This window comes from Bubalus kerabau, chromosome 10, assembly GCF_029407905.1.
Source record: "Bubalus kerabau isolate K-KA32 ecotype Philippines breed swamp buffalo chromosome 10, PCC_UOA_SB_1v2, whole genome shotgun sequence".
Lineage (NCBI taxonomy): Eukaryota > Metazoa > Chordata > Mammalia > Artiodactyla > Bovidae > Bubalus > Bubalus kerabau.
In genome coordinates this window covers 54,988,804-55,008,304 of record NC_073633.1, presented here as the reverse complement: position 1 = coordinate 55,008,304, position 19,501 = coordinate 54,988,804, and the positions used below count along the sequence as shown (strand labels likewise).

The 19,501-nt window shown below is 40.9% G+C and overlaps 1 long non-coding RNA gene and 1 pseudogene across 29 annotated transcripts in view; both read right to left on the bottom strand.

Annotated features, from left to right (window-relative positions):
- Positions 1–19,501, bottom strand: part of LOC129621379 (uncharacterized) — a 454,544-nt gene that overhangs the window by 250,732 nt on the left and 184,311 nt on the right. The gene's annotated exons all lie outside the window — the stretch shown is intronic.
- On the bottom strand, positions 4,440–4,736 carry LOC129621378 (60S ribosomal protein L37a-like; annotated as a pseudogene).

The window sequence follows — 19,501 nt, the reverse complement described above, 5'->3', positions numbered from 1 at the left end:
TCTAGGTTATTTTTTCAATCTTTTAAAAATGCAGCTTGACTAGATTTTTAGTCCCTTCACATTTTTCTTCCCCTAGAGCTTTTGAAAGTGCTTTCAAGAATAGAGCAGAATTATTTAAAATAGTCAAACTCATTTTTAATATGCCAGCACTATATGAAAGCGGTTCTTGGATTCAGTAGCTGTAGCTCACTCTTAAGTAGTGTAAACATATTTCTTTCATTTACATTACTTTCTTCTATATAAAGTATAAAGATCAACTCCAGTAAATTAACCTGATAGGATCTATCAGGTTCAACGCTGTGAAGGGTTTCTTATTTTTAAAGTTCTTTTTATTCTTTTTTGGTAAATACTTTATTACTGTGGCGGTGAGCAGAATAGATACTAGGACATTTTTCCTGCTGCTGTTGCTCCTATCAGAATTAACCCTGATACCTCTCCAAATCTGGAGTATAAAAAGTTCCCTCTGACAAAGCTTCTGAAAGTTTAGCAAGAGCAGTTGAAGATCTGGGAACAATGGTTTTTTGAACTTTCTGCACAAGGACTTATTCATGCATTATCGACTTTTTATTGAGACTTCTGAGCAATTTTGTTTTAGTGACAATGCGGGAGCCCGTGAAAGGGAAAGAGTCATTTAGACTAGAAATTTCTTACATTGAATCCTTTAAGCTATTGAGGGGTATGCCAAGGTAAAGAGAGCATTAAGTCATGGGCGCCAGTTGAGACATCCTTCAGGAAGGTGACGCCTCCTCTGACTTTTCCTTGGATCCTCTTCCCCACCCTAGAGCTCACCAAGTGTTTCCATTTCTCTGAGAAATGGCCACCATCTCACATTTCCTTAGCTTAAGATACTTGATTGCAGCTTCTATCATCCTCAGATCTGGTTTTAACTTGCAAAATGGAAGTCATAGAAAACAAACAAATACACAGAGACTCTCAGCCTAATGTACCAGGCTCATTATCTAGCAGACTTGGGTTACAAAGAGTGCCATATTGCATGTATGCCCTAGAGAAACATCAACATAGAGAAGTACCACATCCCACGGTAACAACGTACCTTAAAAAAATACTACCTGAAAGTTCAAGCATTCCTGAACAGTTTATTTTTGAAGATGAACCCCAACTTCCCAGAAGCTCTTTCCGTCTCACAATGAAAATAAGATGCAGGGCACCAAACAACAGCAATATCCCCTCCCGTCTCCAGAGTAACCTCCAGAGCAAAATGGCGGCTTATGATAAGCAAACACCATGAAAACATAATGTATCAATTAATAAAGAAAAATAAAGTTTCCTCTCCATGCTGTTCACTTATCCTGCTCATTTCTTAATAGTCCGACATTCATAAAAGGCCAAAGGACTCTGACCTTGACAAGCTAACTGAGCAGGAAAAGGCAATCATGTGTACAAGGCTGTCATCCACTCCACAAATTATGATAAAATATATCTCGGCATCAGAAAAAAGAGTTGCATATCTCCAGTGACATCCACAGTAGTACATTTAAGGATTTGAACAGAACAGCAATTCATTTTGCACTAACATGTTTTATGGTTATCATCAAGCGTTATGTCTTCAGAGACTGAAAGGTGATGTTTTTATGGACTCTGGCTCCTCGCTGCATTATCTTCACAGCTCAGAAATTATCTCTCTCTCTTCTTTAATTTCCCCCTTCTCACTCCCTACCTTTGCCCCCCATTTAAAACAAAGCAGTCGTTTTTGTAAAGGAAAAGAAAAAAAAATAAATGAATCCATATTACACAAAGGGCACAAAATGAACAGATTTCCAACCCTGAATAGTTTCAAAATGAATGATTATCTGGCTAATTAGTGAAATAAATAATAATAATTGCCTGTCCCTCCTCATTAGAGCCCTTAATAGTAAATGAAACTCCAGTGCAGAGTGCCAGTGAGCTGGTTTCACAGCACAAGACTCAGAGTTCTGAGTGGAGGAAATAAAAGAGAGATGACCCTAGCTGTCAGATGTGCACATGCCAGCCCCCTCAAAAGTACCCATGAGAGAAAGAAAAATAGGGGCTTCAGAATCTGCAAAGGAGATGTCTGGGGGCTGAAAGGGAATATTTCTGGTTTCCTTCCGTGCTTAAGGGTTATACTAGGTTCCAGGCACCAAAGAATGAGCACCAATAGTTATGGACACAGACCATTAGGGCCAAAACATAGAAGGAAGGATTCACCCTTGTTCAAAGATAACTTGTTCAGCAAAGTCCATGTTCTTAAGGTCTGATCTAATTTACTCGCAACATCATTTACCTGAGCTGCTTGTTAAACCTTGGGTTCTAGACTCCCTCTTAGACCCACTGGCTTAGAAGCTCTAGGGGTGGCCCAGGGTGGGCGTGTTTAACAAGATTCTCTGGTGTGCAGTTTGAACCTGAAGTGGAGTACCCCTGCAAGAGTCAATGGGATAGTGAGTCTGGGCAATGCTGTGAAATAAACCCCGTGCTGCCTTGTTGGGGAAGATTATGTAGCAGGCAATTTCATCGAATTGGATCATCCCCCTGTAGAGATTTTTACCCTGTGGTTCAGTCACAATATCCTCTTGCCAGGGCTTCGCTCTGTCCCAGCCTCGCCACCACATTTGAAATTAGCAGAGAACCTTGTCGCTGTTCTGCTTCTGGAGTCAGCCCAGCCAGACCTATTACTCAACACTGAAAGCATCTGATTGGCTTCTAATGAGGCAGCAGATCAGCTTTTAGGGGTCTGTTCTCTGTGTGATGTATGAATGGAGCTCCCATTAATGTTAATCAGTGGGGAGTTCCCATTGCTCAGGCAATTGTATTGTAAACTCTTGCTACTTGATACTCCAGTCATCTTCTTCCTGTGTTTTGAAGTCTGCAAGTGTTCAGGAATAAGCAGGAATTGTGAATGAAAAGGTTGTCTTTAACCTTCTCTGGTTTTCTAAATAAACCTCCCTTCAAGACTCTCAAAGGCCCACATCCATGCTGCTCCCTCCACAATGACATATTTTATCCAACCACATTAAGTAATTAACTAGTGTAACCATAATGTGCTTAGTCCTGGGGAGACAGAGGTGTTCCTTGAACTTGAAGAACTTACAGTCTGGCCTGGGTGACAGATGGGTAAAGGAACAATCATAAAACCGCCGTACACATAGAACAGACTGAGAAGGAAGCTTGGGGTGGAATTTCAAATGATGAAGAGGAACTGCTCAAGAGGAGAAGAAATGATGCTCAAGAAAAGATGCTTAAAAGAAGAGCATTCCAGCAAGGGAAGGAAGAGCTTATACCAGGGCCAGCTTAACCTATAGTTTCCACTTGTCTGAATCTCTCACAGTAAGCACCATGCCCAGGACCCAACTTAATGTAGAGGACTGCAGAAATGTTTTTGTTCTCATTTATTTTAAAAGTAAAAGCAAAAAAGATATATAGTAATGAATTTAGCCTGGATTATACCTAGCTTTATACCAACAAAGTCATAAAATACAATAATTTTTTAATGGAATAAGAGGCACATAACGGCAAAAATGCCACGCCCACCCTGGGCCACAATGGGCTAAGTCATCAGCCCTGGCTTACGCAAAGATACAGGTGCAGAATAAAGTCTGGAACAGCAAATGATGATACCTAAAGAACTGTGGTGGTGGAGAAGACTCTCGAGAGTCCCTTGGACTGCAAGGAGATCCAACCAGTCCATTCTGAAGCAGAACAGCCCTGGGATTTCTTTGGAAGAAATGACGCTAAAGCTGAAACTCCAGTACTTTGGCCAACTCACGCGAAGAGTTGACTCATTGGAAAAGACTCTGGTGCTGGGAGGGATTGGGGGCAGGAGGAGAAGGGGACGACAGAAGATGACATGGCTGGATGGCATCACTGACTCGATGGATGTGAGTCTGAGTGAACTCCGGGAATTGGTAATGGACAGGGAGGCCTGGCGTGCTGCAATTCATGGGGTCACAAAGAATCGGACACCACTGAGCAACTGAACTGAACTGAACTGAAAGCACTCTGACCCCATACCCTGCAAAAGACACTTTTCTAAGAGCCTGCTATTAATCTACTACTAACTTCTTTACTCTTCACAATCCAATGATGTAGGTACAATTACCACCACCTCCATTATAGAGATAGAGAAATCAAGGCAGAATAGGATAAGCTCCCCAAAGTCATGCAGATAATACACTCACACAGTCATCCAGAAAACCAGGGCACCTCTCCAGGCCCTCTAGAGTCCCCACACTTAAGCTTTATGTGGACACACCTCAAATTATTCAGTTATCTGTGATGAAGAGTCTACTTTCTTTCCTTCCAGTCAGCCACAGGCCAGTACTTTTGTAAAAAAAAAAAACAAAAACAATAAAAACAAATTCCTGCAAAAAAGAAATATGAAACATAAAAAAGACAAGCTTTTTTTTTTAACATAAATTAACCCATTTATTATAGGCTAGCAACATTATCAAACGGTGGTGCTTCTACTGGGCCTTCCATTCCTTCAGTCTTCTGATGGCAGACTTCACTGTGACAGCAGAGGCGGTGTTTTCGTGCTGTTTTCATGCAGGAACCACAGTGCCAAATGCCCACAGCTCATCTCTTCATCTTGGTTTTGCCACAGAAGGAGCAGGTATACTTGGCGTGCCGGCTGATTTCAATTTTCTTCACCTTTTTCCTGAGGGAGGCACCATAACGGGTCCCGTATTTGCCCATGATTCCGACCTTCTTGGTGTGTTTTGCCATGGTAACGCAACCTCGACCCAAGCCCAGGAGCAAGACAAGGGACTTCCCTGGCGGTCCCATGGTTAAGACTCTGCACTGCCAGTGCAGACACACAGGTTTGATTCCTGGTCAGGGAACTAAGATCTCACATGCCATACAACATGGCATAGCCAGAAAACATTAAAAACAAATGAGTGAATAAATGAAAAGGCTTAAAAAAGATAAGCCTAATTTAGAAAAGATTAAATTCAAGATAAAAGTATGTTTCAGTAGTGCTTTGATGTTGCAGTTGTGTCCAATTTCTATAAAAGTTGCTCATGCTTTCCGTCAATGTATATGTTTATCTGATCTCAAAGATTTGCAGACTAGCAAGAGTCTGTGTATCACACGTGAAGAGCACTGTTCTGGGGATCCTGTCAGTAGAAAGAGCTACAATCTCTCTCTCAGGAGGGGAGTGGAAAGAAGGCACAACAAGGAGGATGCCACCTCCCCAAAATGATGGTGAAAGGACTTGAGAAGGGGGCGGAGTGGGACTCGAGTCAATCAGGTCCCGACCTCTGTCAACCAACTCGAGGGGACACTTTATACCAAGTATCCACGTGTGACAGGCAGAGTGGGGCCATGTTGCCTGAGCCTCCTGCCGACTGAAGTCTCAAACTTTAGACTTTTGGTTCATGATCAGATGAGGTAATACATACATGTCATCACTGAGGCATACTCATAGATCACAATAGATGTTCAAGTATAAATTTTAAATTGGGCCCCATTAACAGTCCACACTCCCTATGGTACTCTATGATTTGGTATTTTAAATTTAATCTCTAATTTGTCTTATGGATCATACAACCACATTGCATTATACAATTCTGCATCAAAACCTAAAAATTTATTAATTGTAAATTTTATTAATTGTTATATACAACAATTTTTTGTTTCCTTTCTATATTGAGTTTTACGTCATAAGTATATGATCATATGACCCTTCAATCCTACCCCTGGGCATATATCTGGAGAGAAACATGGTCTGAAAGGATATAGGCACCCCTATGTTCACTGAAGCACTGTTTATAGTAGCCTAAATGCAAGCAAACTAAATGTCCATCGACAGAGGAATGGATAAAGAATATGTGGTACATAGATAATGGCATCTGGTCCCATCACTTCATGTGAAATAGATGGGGAAACAGTGGAAACAGTGTCAGACTTTATTTTTTTGGGCTCCAAAATCACTGCAGATGGTGACTGCAGCCATGAAATTAAAAGACACTTACTCCTTGGAAGAAAAGTTATGACCAACCTAGATAGCATATTCAAAAGCAGAGACATTACTTGGCCAACAAAGGTCCATCTAGTCAAGGCTATGGTTTTTCCAGTGGTCATGTATGGATGTGAGAGTTGGACTGTGAAGAAAGCTGAGTGCCAAAGAATTGATGCTTTTGAACTGTGGTGTTGGAGAAGACTCTTGAGAGTTCCATGGACTGCCAGGAGATCCAACCAGTCCATTCTGAAGGAGATCAGCCCTGGGATTTCTTTGGAAGGAATGATGCTAAAGCTGAAACTCCAGTACTTTGGCCACCTCATGCGAAGAGCTGACTCATTGGAAAAGACTCTGATGATGGGACGGATTGGGGGCAGGAGGAGAAGGGGACGACAGAGGATGAGATGGTTGGATGGCGTCACTGACTCGATGAACGTGAGTCTGAGTGAACTCCGGGAGTTGGTGATGAACAGGGAGGCCTGGAGTGCTGCAATTCATGGGGTCGCAAAGAGTCGGACACGACTGAGTGACTGAACTGAACTGAACTGATATACCATGGAATATTACTCGGCCATTAAAAAGAATGAAATAATGTCATTTACAGTAACAAGGTTGGACCTAGAGACTGTCTTACTAAGTGAAGTAAGTCAGACAGAGAAGGAGAAATATCATATGATGTCCCTTATATGTGGAATCTAGAAAGAAACGATACAAATGAACTTACAAAACAGAAAGAGACTCACAGACTTAGAAAATGAACTCATGATTGCCAGTGGGGAAATGATGAAGGGCAGAGATAGTTAGGGAGTTTGGGGTCAACATGTACACACTGCTGTATTTAAAATGGATAACAAACAATGCCCTACTGTATAGCACAGCAAACTGCTCAATGTTGTGTGGCAGCCTGGATGGGAGGGGAGTCTGGGGGGAGAATGGATACATGTATATGTATGGCTGAATCCCTTTATAGTCCATTGAAACTGTCACAACATTGTTAATCAGTTATACTCCAAAATAAAAAGTTCTTTAAAAAAAATATATATATTGCTGAAAAAGTAGAAGAAAGTAGGATGTTGTTAGCAGAATAATATTTTAAATATCCCAGGAAATAAAAGATCAACAAGCAGGCTGTTTATAGTAAATTCTATTTCCTTATCTCTAAAATGAAAATGACCAATTAGATGTAAAAGACCTTGAAAATATTAAACTGTTGTATTTAAGCTACTGGTTATTGGTGGTTTAAAAAACAAGACAAAAGGCCCTGAAATGGAGTCACTTAGGCTAAACCCATGTCATCAAACCAAGAACTAACTTTATTACAATTTTGGCCCTCCCAGAAACAGAATCTTAAACCAGCCAATCCAGAATTGCCTAACCAGCAATAGTTAGGTAATCTGTCTGATAGACACCCACTATCCCCTAAAGGAAAGTAACCTTGCAATAAACAACCCACTTTTCCCCTAGTATAACTTTCTCGTTCCTGCTCCACTCTGCCTATAGAAGACTGTCATTTTATACAGCTCCTCACTCCTCAAAGTGCCTTTCTATCTACTAGACTGAATGCTGCCTGATTCTAATCAATTTTTGTTCAAATCAACTCAAAGTGTTTAAAACACCTCAGTTTATCTTTAGAAGAGGAAACTGAGGAGACCTCCAAGATTCCCAGAAGCAGCAAACAACCAAGCTTAGGCACCTGAGGGCTGCTTGAGCTCGCTGCTTTCTGTCTGTCTCTGGAGGTGTGGGCAAGTCCCTCTTAGAATCTAGTTCAAAAGTTTTTACATTATGAGGTTTCAGACTTTATTTAACGATTTCTTTTTTCAGACTGGGTCCATAAATTTGCTGGAGTCAGACTCAGTCTGACTTAAACCAGACAGTATCTGGGTTCAGATTGGGCTGAACTTGAAACCAGATGGGGTCCAGGATCAGACTTGGTCTCACTTTAAGCTGGCCTAGGTTCAGTGTGAATAAAATTCTGTTTTAAGGTTGAACAGGAAGATTAATCTTATCAAAGATAATCCTAGATTACAATGGAGAACTTTTAACCTAGATAATCTTATCCATTTAGGAGGTGCCCTAGAGAATGGCAACCCATTCCAGTATTCTTGCCTAGAGAATCCCAGGGACAGAGGAGCCTGGCAGGCTATAGTCCATGGGGTCACAAGAGTCCCACATGACTTAGTGACTAAACCACCACCAAGCTTATCCATTTAGGAGGTGCCCTAGAGGGTCTCAGTCAAGCACTGACCGTAAAGAATAGAGGAAAAATTAATTTTCCTCCTCTACAGCATCTGGCGACCAGGTTGAGACTCACAGGGTCGTCTACTCTCTCCACATTTGCAGATGGGCTCCTGAGAAAACCAGCAGAAGCCGGCAAAAAGTGAGAACTCAAACCAAATTCAGTTCTCCCAGATTTCTATCTGCAGTGCTTGATTGAGAAAAGATGGTAAAATTTTATGTTGTCCCTTTCTGTCCAAATTCAGATTGGCAGGCAAAATATTTAAGAATCAGATCTTTGAATTATGACTCATGACCGTGCTTTTGGGTACCCATTGGCTGTTGGTCTGTTCTCTTCTTGGGATAGCTTTGCCCTTGTATGTCTCATTTTGTGTCTGAGAACTTAGAGAGGACCTAAAAATACAGCCAGACACAAAGATGAATTGCAGTCTATTTGTGGCTAGGGTTCTACCAACTGTTGCCAGCTCTCAGAGGATTTACTAAATCTTTCTTCCTTTTTTTTTTTTTTTTGGTTATCTTTAGCAATGGCTATTGCTCTTGAGTAAGTATCTTTTGCACCCTATTTGAGGATACCTCTCATGTTCATGAAGCTGTTCTATACTTCCAGGAGTACTTACTATTTGTCTTGGTTCAAATCTGACAAAGATAATCAAAAGGATTTTTTAAAAGTAGCCCTATGGTCAAAAGTTAGCCAAATTGGTAGCTGATATTCAGAGCCTGAAAGGAACTTTTTTTAGACCTTCTCCCTTAACCTAAAGTGAAGTTATGTACCCAGAGGGAAATAAAAACATTCTAAAGCCTTTTTGTGGGAGGATCTACCAAAACATTTCAAAGAAACACAGCTCTAAATCTAGAACATAGGACTCTTTTGATTTCCCTCTTAGCTGAAGATCTCTCTGATAAAAAGAAGCAAATTGAAGATGATGTAGTTGGACAAATAGGTTGGAATCTTGATATCATTCAGGTTGCAATCCAGTTTTTTTCTGAGGAATACAACTGTATTGTCCTACACAGCTTTTCAAGAATAGAAATGCAATGCTAGAAACAACTCAAAGCCCACCTATTCTTTTTACCAATCTCAGATCCTCTCCTATCATGTCAAAAGGCTTGAAGATATTGTAAAATACCTGTGCTTAGGGAACAAAAGTCCCTCTTGGTGGAAATTGCATTCTTCCTCTATGCATTTTAAGATATAAAAGTTCTCCCTGGTATTCTTTAAGAATCAAGGTAATTTGTATCAGAAAGAGAAAAAGAAAAGGAAAAGGCTATTTTGAAAACTTGGCCTTAAAATTTCTTCTACAAATATTAGTAAAAAGTTTACACCATCCAAGCAGATAACCTTAACATATCATACAATTTTGGATGCAAATGTTCTTTTGTAGGTTTCCCAGGTGGCTCAGTGGTAAAGAATCCACCTGCCAATGCAGGAGACATGGGTTCAACCCCTGGGTAGGGAAGATCTCCTGGAGGAGGAAATGGTAACCCACTCCAGTATTCTTGCCTGGAAAGTCCCATGGACAGAGGAGCCTGGCTGGCTACAGTCCATAGGGTTGCAAAGAGTCAGACACGACCAAACATGCACATATGTTCTTTTATAACCTAGTGAGTTTGCAGTAATCATACCTTTTTGTGGCTAAAATTAATAGCTAGGACTGGAAGCAACTTAGATATCCACTGAAAGATGAATAGATACAGAAGTTGGGGTACATATACACAACTGAATACTACTCAGCTATAAAAAGGAATGCATTTGAGTTAGTTCTAATGAGGTAGATGAACCTAGAGCCTATTACACAAAGTGAAGTAAGTCAGAAAGAGAAAGACAAATACCGTATATTAATGTATATACATGGAATCTAGAAAGATGGTACTGATGAACCTATCTACAGGGCAGCGATGGAGATGCAGCCATAGAGAACAGACTTTTGGACATAGTCAGGGAGAGAGTAGGTGGGACGATTTGAGAGAATAGCACTAAAACATATACATTACCATATGTAAAGTAGATAGTCAGTGGGAATTTGCTCCAGGACACAGAGAACTCAAAGCCAGTTCTGTGACAACCTAGAGGAGTGGGATGGGAAGAGAGGTGGGAGGGAGGTTTAAGGCGGGGGGGACATATGTATACCTATGGCTGATTCATGGTGATGTATGGCAGAAATCATCACAATATTGTAAAGTAATTATCCTCTAATTAAAAATTGAATTAAAAATTTTAAAAAAGCTATAAAATCTCTTTACATCTGCTTGTATGTTTATATATGTCTGTATATGTTAAAAATGTGATTTTTTTCACCTCCAACAGTATCACCAAAATTGATTCGTAAACAGCTCTGCTTAATTGACTTAAAGATAAATAAGTGTTTGTGTAAATAAAAAACACTTCAGAAATATAGAAACTAATCCAAATGTTTTTCAAGTTCACATGATCTAGGATGTGTGTGTGCATGCATGCTTAGTCATGTCCAACTCTGCGACCCTATGGACAGTAGCTGGCCAGGCTCCTCTGTTCATGGGATCTTCTAGGAAGAATGCCGGACAGAGTTGCCATTTCCTCCTCCAGAGTATCGTCCTGAGCCAGAGATTAAACCTGTGTCTCCTGCATTGGCAGGTGGATTCTTAACCACTGAACCACGTGGGAAGCCCATGATCTAGGATAATCAGTAAATAAAAGCTAGTTTAGGTTTGTTGGTTTAATTTAAAAAGACACAGCACAGAGATACCAGCATTAAATATAATACTTTTATTCCTTCAGTTCAGTTCAGTCGCTCAAACATGTCCAACTCTTTGTGACCTCATGAACTGCAGCATGCCAGTCCTCCCTGCCCATCACCACCTCCTGGAGCCTACCCAAACTCATGTCCATTGAGTCGGTGATGCCATCCAACCATCTCATCCTCTGTCATCCCCTATTCCTCCTGCCCTCAATCTTTACCAGCATCAGGGTCTTTTCAAATGAGTCAGCTCTTCGCATCAGGTGGCCAAAGTATTGGAGTTTCAGCTTCAACATCAGTCCTTCCAATGAACACCCAGGACTGATCTCCTTTAGGATGGACTGGTTGGATTTCCTTGCAGTCCAAGGAACTCTCAAGAGTCTTCTCTAACACCACAGTTCAAAAGTATCAATTCTTCCTTAGTAAAGGTCAAAACAGCTTATGCTATCTCTATTACAGAATCTGTCAATAAGAAAAATAACTTAAGATGATGGTTAGCTGTTTAAAGTCTTGTGAAATATTCATGAGTAATCTAAGCATTCTGTTGTTTTTCTCTATTTCTTTGCATTGATCACTGAGGAAGGCTTTCTTATCTCTCCTTGCTATTCTTTGGAACTCTGCATTTAGATGCTTATATCTTTCTTTTTCTCCTTTGCTTTTTGCTTCTCTTCTTTTCACAGCAATTTGTAGACAATTTCTAGACAGCCATTTTGATTTTTTGCAATACTTTGGCCACCTCATGTGAAGAGTTGACTCACTGGAAAAGACTCTGATGCTGGGAGGGATTGGGGGCAGGAGGAGAAGGGGATGACAGAGGATGAGATGGTTAGATGGCATCACCGACTCGATGGACATGAGTTTGAGTGAACTCCAGGAGATGGTGATGGACAGGGAGGCCTGGCGTGCTGTGATTCATGGGGTCGCAAAGAGTTGGACGTGACTGAGCGACTGAACTGAATTGAATCTAAGCATACTTATTAAGAACAAGTAAATTAAACACATATAAGGCAAAAGTTTACAAATCAACTTTTAAATAACAGTTATGTTGACAGATGAATGGATAAAGAAGTTGTGGTACATATATACAATGGAGTATTACTCAGCCATAAGAAGGAATGAATTAGAGTCAGTTGTAGTGAGGTGGATGAACCTAGAGCCTGTTACACAGAGTGAAGTAAATCAGAAAGAGAAGAATATCATACATTAATGCACATATATGGAATCTAGAAAAACTAGTACTGATGAACCTATTTACAGAGAAGAAATGCAGACGTAGAGAACAGTCTGGTAGACACAGCAGTGGAAGGACAGGGCAGGAGGAATTGAGAAAGTAGCATGACATATGCCTAGCATTGCGTGTAAAATAGATAACTAGTGGGAAACTGCCATATAACATAGCAGCCCGTCCTAGAGCTCTGCAAGGACCTAGAGGGCTAGGATGGGGGTAGAGAGGAGTCTCAAGAGGGAGGGGATACAGATAATTATGACTGATACACATTAATGTATGGCAGAGGCCACCACAACATTGTAAAGCAATTATCTTCCAATTAAAAAAAAATTATGTTTCATAGCATGTCTACTTGAAAATACTTGGCAAAACTTTTCTGAGAACTTGAAACTTCAAAGTTATATAGAGGCAAGTAAAATTACAGATATTCACTCAATATCTAGATCATTTTCAAATAAGATAAAATACTGAAACATCAATTACTGAACACAGGTTTATTTATTTTCACTTTCTTTTTAAAGAGGAATCAAAGACATTTGGGTCTATTAGTAAACATGTTTTGGACTACAGTGGAAAATTTACTACTAGGAAGAATATGCTTCTAGAAATTATATATTTATAAATTTTCCAATCTATAGAATTCTAATTTAACAGACAATCCACAGTTGCTTATTTCATATTTTTCATTAAGAACAAAGAATTCTAAGGGTTAACAATTCTAATCAATATATGCAATTAAAACTTACTAGAAATAATAAGGGTGAAAGGAAACAACATACAAGACAAGTTGGTAAGGAAAGTAAGAAGATTCCTTGTTCCAGAATGAGAAAGAAGAAAAAGACATAAGGTGAAATCTGAATGGATATAAAAATGTTGTGGAAGGTTTGTAGAAAAAGAACCTTGGGAAAGGAATTTTATGTGCAGTCAAGTAAAATTAGAATGGATTTGTTTTTAAATAATACATTTTAATATCAAATGTACACTGGTACCAAATTATAATTTTGTTTTCTGTTAACACAAAGCTTTATTAGATTATTGGTCTGCTCTTGATTAAAGCCTGGTCTAGCCCGCCAGGCTCTGTCCATGGGATTTTCCAGGCAAGAATACTGGAGCAGATTTCCTATTCCAGGAGAGCTTCCCAACCCAGGGATTGAACCTGCATCGGCAGGCAGATTCTTTACCGCTGCACTACCAGGGAAACCCACTGTTTACATATATCAGGCCATAGCAAGGAGGAGTAATCCAACCTTCAAATGACTGCTGGATCTGCCACAATGCTGGGGATACTTTAGTTTGCTGCTAAGTTGCTTCAGTCACGTCTGACTCTGTGCGACCCCATAGACGGCAGCCCACCAGGCTCCCCCATCCCTGGGATTCTCCAGGCAAGAACACTGGAGTGGGTTGCCATTTCCTTCTCCAATGCATGAAAGTGAAAAGTGAAAGTAAAGTCGCTCAGTCGTGTCTGACTCTTAGCGACCCCATGGACTATACAGCCCACCAGGCTCCTCCATCCATGGGATTTTCCAGACAAGAGTACTGGAGTGGGGTGCCATTGCCTTCTCCTTCTTTAGTTTGGCGCGCCACAAAGTTTTCCCTGTTTTCCAATGTCTCAGTTTCTCTGCAACAAATTGAGCCCCCTCTCTATTGTGTCAGACTTTTTATCCAGGGTAGTCCATTTCCCTGCCACTGATTAACAAGCAGAAACCCAAGGAAATGTCCATCTAGGCTCTATACGAAAAAGGCGCTTAGGCAAGGATGACTAGAATAAAACCACCTGTGCAGTCCACCGACCCTTAAGTTTTACTGACCTCTGTGGCTATGACCTTTCCAGTCCTAGGCCAGAGAACAAATGGAAATTACCAAGAGGCATTCATGATTCAAAATTAGCTTCCTGTGCCAGATGCCTGCCCTGGCTAAGAGTAAGTACAAATGAAGCTGTGATCAGGAATCTCTCCTTAACTCTGGAAAATACTATATAACCTGTTGCTAAAGCAATACCTGCCCCCAAATGATCCATCGATTCTCTGGTCATTGTTCCTGATAATAGCATAGCCCTAGATCATCTTTTAGCCAAGCAAAGAGGTGTTTGTGCTGTGGCCAACACCACTTATTGTACTTGGATTGACACTTCCAGGGAAGCTGAGACTCAGTTACGTAAGATCACTGAACAATCCAGTTGGCTTAAGTGACTCCTGAAATGGGGTCCTTCTTTCATTTGATTCTCATTGATTTCAGTCATGCGGGCTACGGCTCCAAAGTACACTCCAAACAGTAGGAATTATCCTGCTTATAATAATCATAGTAGTCTGCCTGGTATGCTGTATTCTCTTAAAAGCTTTAAATGCACACTCACAGCCGCTAACCACCAAGCAAATGACCAGACTCCCTAAGATTAGAGTGTAAGAAAAGGAAAGAAGAGAGGAGTTAATTTAAAGAATATGAACCCAACATGGTGACCTGTGGATACCACAGAGAGGATCAGCAGAAACTGTGAAAACCTCAGAGCAGTAGCTGGGTGTAGTACTAACACCTTAAATCTTGTTCACATCTCTCAGTTACACCGAGAGTCTGATCAAAAGGGGGGAATTTTTCAAAAAAATAACAAGCTCAAAATGGAATCATATACCAAGCCCTCTGTCACCAAACCAAGCAGTTTCAACTCTCTCAGAAATGGAATCTTGGATCAGTCAGGAATCACATGATCAGCACTAGTTAGGTAATCTGACATATAGACCCCTGCCATTCTCTGAAGTAAAATGACTTTGCAATGACCAACACACTTTTTTGTCTAATATAATTTCTTTGTTCCCACTCCGTCTGGCTATAAGAGTCTTTGATTTTGTACAATTCCTTAGAGCTCCTTTATATCTGCTAGATTGAATATTGTCTGATTTGAATTGATTTCTGTGCAAACAAACTCAATCTCAGTATGCCCCAGTTTTTCTTGTGACAATGGTATTCTCTTTGGAAATTCAGGCTTTCAAACCAAGGTTTGTATAAAACACAAGATGTGTAAAACATAAGATGCACCTTTACTTCCTGGTACAGAATTATAACTGCCTTAGATCACTTGATGCCTTCCGTGTTACTCTCAATCGGGGTGTTGTGTGGTGGTCATCGCCCTTATATTGAAAGGAACATCTGATCTTAATTCCATCAAGTTTTCATTCATCTACTTCCCTTCCATCAGAAATTTCACCCAGACGGGATGGTTCTATATGGTGATGGGGTGCAGAAGCAAATCTTGCTTTTTTTTCCCACAGAAGGAGACATGACTGTCTGGGATTTGGGGATTTAGAGTTTCTTGTTAATGGCAAAATCTGGAATGTTGTTGTAACTCAGGCAGTAGATGGTCACTGTCCTGAAGGAAAAAGCGCAGTCCAGGGTAGAGACATTGCTCATAGGCATCAATGCCACACCAGCCTCCACCCAGAAATGGACCAACACAACTGCTCCATAAGTGCCAGTACGGTACCCCTGTGGAGCAGGCGGACCTGCCTCTGGGGAGTGGAACAGGAGCACCCCCTAAGAAGTGATGAGTCATACGTGTTCTCATCCTATCATCATAAAAGGCACAGAACTGCCCAGGAGGTTTGGGGACCTGTTATGTCAACTTCAGAGTACTCATCTAAGTGTGGTACCATGCTTCATCTTACCTAATTCTCATGACAACCTAGTGACATCAGTACTGCTGGTTTACAGACAGAGAAATGGAGCCATTGGAAACAGCAAGTAACTTTCTGCGAATGACACAGCTAGTCACTGGCAATGCTGGGGTTTGAATATGGATGCATAGATAAATGTTTAATGTAATGTATTATATTGATATGACTCCTATTGTTCCATGCAGATACTTTACACAGCTCTTGGGAGGGCCCTCTTTTTCAAGATTATCACCAGAACTTCAGATACAAGAGACAGGCAAGCTAGTATCAGCAGCACTAGAAACAACAGTTGTAAAGAGCATGTACACAGTAAACATTTGTCATTATTGTATGTACTTCTCCAAATTGCCTGAAACTAGTGTTTTACCAGACCCATATTACACATGAGCACACAGTGGTTTTAAGGAGTTAGGTAGTTGCCACAGTCACACAATAGATTTGGTTTAGATCAGAGATTCAAACCTGCTGTTTCTATTTCTTTCTGTTTTCCAACCACTATTCTGAGTTTTCATAACAAGCTGTTCCTCTTGGCTTCTCAGGTGGCGCTAGTGGTAAAGAACCTGCCTGCCAAAGCAAGAGACATAAGAGACGTAAGTTCGAACCTTGGGACAGGAAGATCCCCTGGAGGAGAGCACGGCAACCCACCACAGTAGTTTGCCTGGAGGAATCCCCATGGACAGAGGAGCCTGGCAGGCTACAGTCCATGGGGTCACACAGTGTTGAACATGACTGAAGCGACTTATCATGCATTCCTCTCTGTGGCCCACACCCTCTCTCTTCCACCTTGTCCTGAACAAATGCAGTTTGTCTAGATTCCCTCTACCTACCCCTCTTTGTCACCCCTGAGGCCCGTGATGAAAGCTATTTAGTTTAAAACTTAGTTGCAAATCTTAGGGAAGGGAAATACTGTCCTACCCCAGGCAGCCTCCTTCACTGTGAATCACATAGGCAGAACAGCCTCCTAAAAGGCACACTTTATAGAAGCTGAGTTGAAACCAAGCAACCCAACTCCTAGTACTAATAATTACTGAAATTTGTTGAGAATAACAATAGCTCAGTAAAGCCCAGTGTTTCCCTAAAGGGCAAGTATAATAGGCCTATAACTTCAAACGTGTAAGAATAATTTGTTATTCATGTTAATCCCCTCTCCATTGCCAGCCACATCAATCTTTTTCAAAGGGGGACACTGAGGGGAAAAAAAAAAAGAAACTACTGAAGTCTGAAGGGAAAAGATAGGCACTAAGGTGAGCAGCAGCAGCCAGCAAAGCAACTCAGAGATTCTGCTCGTCACTGCCTGAGACTTGGAATATTTCATTCAGGTTCACCCTTCACCCCAGGCCCATTTGGCTATAATCTCCCAGTAAGGAAGGGAAGTGGGTTGGGGGGGTGGGGGGGAAACACCACCATCAAGCCATTCTGCTATTTTTTTTTTTTTTTAACAAGAATAACATTTTTCAAGAACTTTTACCATGGAGGTCCAGGCATGATTACTCACTCTGGTTAAAGTTAATGAATTCTTTGCCAATTCTGTTTCAACTCAGAAACAGCATCCTCTTTAAAACCCGTACACACACCCAGACAGAGACACAGTTTTCCAGGACTTAGTTTTCAAAGTTGCAGAAGTATTTCAAGTACAGATGATGTTTATAAATATTTACTAGCCAATGACAGAGAAGGAAAATGCAACGTGGATGCAGGCGACTCTGGAAAAGCAAGAATTCAAATAAATTGAAGGGAGAGTCTCTGAGCTAACATCTTAGAAAAGTAAGAAATGGTGTTAGATGTTTCCATGGCATCCTCTCCCTGCTTTTACTCAAATGATGAATGAAGATTTATAGGAAATGCTTTTCGCTAGCAGTCACAGACAGGCCACCCCATATCTTCCTGTTCTTGTTCCATGTATGTTAGAGAAAAAGCAAAGATTTTTCTTCTCCACTTTACTTTGCTTTCACGTGGTACCTGGAAACAGGAACAATGGCGATGTCTAGCTTTCCCAGATCTTGGCACTTGAGGGAAACCAAGATCCTTTCTAAGTTGATACTAGTCAAAGGACCTAAAGCGTAGGAAGATAATTTAATGTTCACTTTCATAAAACAGGGCAGCTGAGCCTCCCCTCTGCCATCAGTACGGAACAAGTCATACACCGTTCCGGGTTCAGAGAAGGGGAACCCCAGCGCCCCTCCTGGGGAGCTCTTGAGCCAGTAACCTCTGCAGTCTATAACTAGGTTGTCTCCTTCAAACTGCCCAGGAAATCACTGGAGAAGGGGTCTTGACCCCACTGTCTCCATAGAAGACCATCTGGAGCCCCGTTTTGTCAGGGGCAGCCCCGAGAGACATAGCATTGTGCTCTGGGCATAGAGAAGCAGAGCAGGTGCCAACTGCTGTCTAAACAAATTATTCTGGATTTGCCAGGCCTGTAGCTTAAAACCTGCAAATTTTTTCTCCTTAGTAATTTTTATATCTCCTTCAATTAAAAAATTATATACTTACTAAATAATATTTTAGCAACAAAAGTATGAAACGTAAAAGTAAGAATCCTTAAATTTCTTTCCACCAACACCCCATTCCCAACTGTGAACATTTAGGGATGTACCCTTTCAAAACTTTTTCCAAGTACATATATATCAGTTGGTGCTTCCAGCTTCTGAAACCTGCATTGCTCTGAACTTGCATATTCTATGTCCTGGGCTCCAATATCGGATACATCCTTCACATTCTATCTGCTATGGGACCTTGGGTTAGGTTTCCCCACAACACCTACAACTTGGCCTTGAGAGCTTTTCCCCAGTTTAGCCATTGATCATAGTAAAGCTGTGTTTTCTGCCACCTGAATGCCTTGATTTGTTTTTAAAGGGTTGCCTGGCCTTCCTCTCATCAGCAGTAGAAGAGAGTTGGCTGTGGTGGTTTCATAAGCCAAAATGCACACAAGTTGTGAATAAGACCTTCCAGCCTAGAGAGAATGCAAGATATTTCCTGAATTCTACGAAAATGTTGCTTATAAGATTTAGTAACAGATATTTGGGGAGAAAATAACAAAATACCACATTAAGCATATTTATGAACTCTGAGGTGATTTTACAAACTATAAGGGAAAAAGTGCACTTTTGAATCAAGAAAATATGATACTTTCACTCACTTCACAATCTGAATTGCGATCTCATACCCCAAGCCCCCTTTTTTGGCAGGGTCTACCCCAATATATTATCTTAGATATCTGTGACCTTAAAAGATGAATAGTCTCAAATATTGGATGCTTACCGTGAACATGAGTTGGGACCTGAATTAATCTAAATCATCTTGACATTTCACATTGGCAAACCCATCTTTGCTATGAAAAGGCTGCCTGGAATGATTTCTCCATTAGAAATCCTGCCTGTGGCCCTTTACAAATAAATCATACCTGTAGGTGATCCTTCTCTTCATGGCTGTGGTGACAGAGAGCATGAGTCTTAGCTGCAAGTCTAGAAGTTCATGAAATAGATAGAATCTAGAAATACAAAGGTTACAGAAGAATATGAAGCTGAGAGTGATCTTTCCTGCTTTCAGGACGATGTTTTCAAACGAGGTTACATGATGAGGTAGTAATTGGTCATATACCAACAGGCACCACACAGCCCTGTTCAATCGACCCTCACCAAGGCGACCAGCGATTCCTCTCATAAGTATTCAAGTGTTTATGTATTGCGTTGACTGGCCAAAAAGTGTGTTTGGGTTTTCCTGT